This window comes from Spermophilus citellus (assembly GCF_964194105.1).
Source record: "Spermophilus citellus genome assembly, chromosome: 6".
NCBI lineage: Eukaryota > Metazoa > Chordata > Mammalia > Rodentia > Sciuridae > Spermophilus > Spermophilus citellus.
Window position 1 is genome coordinate 28,743,982 of NC_138187.1, and position 1,924 is coordinate 28,745,905.

Genomic DNA, 1,924 nt, shown 5'->3' on the forward strand with positions numbered 1-1,924 from the left:
CTGCCGGGACCTGCCATGGGTGAAGGGGCAAGGCGACCCTCTGCTCTCTACGTGTCCCCCAACCCCATGCCGGTTCCCATCCTATTGTCTCTCACCCTTTTTCTCTCCTCACCCTAACTTTCCTGTCCAAGGCATTTCTGAAAACCTCCACTGAAGAACAGCATCCGTGCACACAGTAGAGACGGGAGACAGCCCGTCTGCACACCCAGCACCCGGACCAACACAGAGCCTATCAGCCATCTTGTGCCCCTTCTTGTCACCACCCCTGGGGATAGCAAGTCTCCTGACTCATCACCCCGTACCTGAGTTTTGCCTGTGGTCACTTTTTACCTTGATGCCTGAGTCCTTCCGCAACCCAGGAGCAGCACTAACTCCTCCCTGGGCCCTGAGAGGTGAGAGGAAGCCAAGAGGACAGGCAGCCTGTCCCCACAGCTGGCAGACAAAGGATGAGTCACAGGTGCTGGTTGAGGATCCCCAGAGCCCAGGCCTGAGGGATTTCTGGGCTGGACATAGCTTGATGGCAAATAATTGGCTTCTGTGGCTGTTAGTCAGGGCAATACCTGCTGCTATAACAAATAAACCCCCAAATCCCAGGAGCTTATCTCTACTTATTTCTCACGTCCCAGCAGTCCTACACTGATGCTTCTGGTCAGCAGGAGGCCCTCTGCATGGTGATTCAGGGACAAGGGTCCTTCTATCTCATGGCTCTCCCCACCCCCCAGGTATTGGGGCCTTGTATATCCTGCCAGTGGTCAATGAGGGAAGAGAGAGGAAGAGGGCAAAGGTGCCCCTCAGGTGACTCTTCCAGGAAGAGGTTCCTTGGGCGGGAACTTGTCACAAGGTCCCATCTCCATCCTGATGAGGATCACTGGAGATGTGGGCCCTGGGTGGATGTTCTTGTCCCATTGACAACTCAATCCTCTAGAAGGTGGACATCTCTGTCACTGAGGGCCCTATGGAGAGGGGAGATGCACAGTCCCAGTCTACTGGCTCAATGCACGGTTCACTGCGTCTGGTGGCTCTCATTCATCCCCCATCTGCAAATTCATTCAAGAACGCATTCATTTGCCCGTTTTCCACACCACAAGTCCAGCTGAGCCAGTCAGGGTCACAGGGCCACCATGGAGACAGCTCAGAGGGGGCCAGGCTTTGGTCCAGGGAAAGAGGGGACTTTGCTGAGGAGCCAGGACCTTAGCAACTAGATTCTGGAAGGTATGTCCCTCCAGCAGAGCGGGCCTGCCTTCAAGGTCCTGGGTGGGTTTTAGACTCAGGAAGGAGGAGGAAATTGTGTGCCACAATGAGGACAGGGGCCTGGGCCAGAGACCCAGGGAAGAGGGAGCAGATATGAACTATTCTAAGACCAGTGATTCGGGGACCAACTTGGCTTTGGGTCACACAGATTCTGACTCAGGTCGTTCTCGAGGATGCTATGGCTTGGGTGGCTATGGGCAAGTTCTGAGCCACTCTGACCCTCAGTGTTCTCGTCAGTGAGACTGCACAATGATTCCCTCCTCAAAGACTCATTGCAAGGGTTAGAAGTAGTGAGGATGTGGCACAGTCCCTGGAATACAGCAGTTCTCAAAGACACGGGTCTCTGTCACACCCCCCAGTAGACTGTAGCCTGCAAAGAACTTGATTCCTAGGATGGCCTCAGGCCAGGGATACCACTGAATGATTTGGACAGTAAGAGACCTAAGTGGCTGGTGGGGGGAGGCAGTGGGGTGGGGGACTCAGCAGCTTGGGAGGCTGAGGCAGGAGGATCACAAGTTTGAGGCCAGCTTCAACAATATAGCAAGGCCCTAAGCAACCTAGTAAGACCCTGTCTCAAAATAAAAAATAGAAAGGGCTGAGGATGTGGCTCAGTAGTTAAGCATCCCTGGGTTCAATCCCTGGTACAAAAAAAAAAAAAAAAAAACTCTAAGGC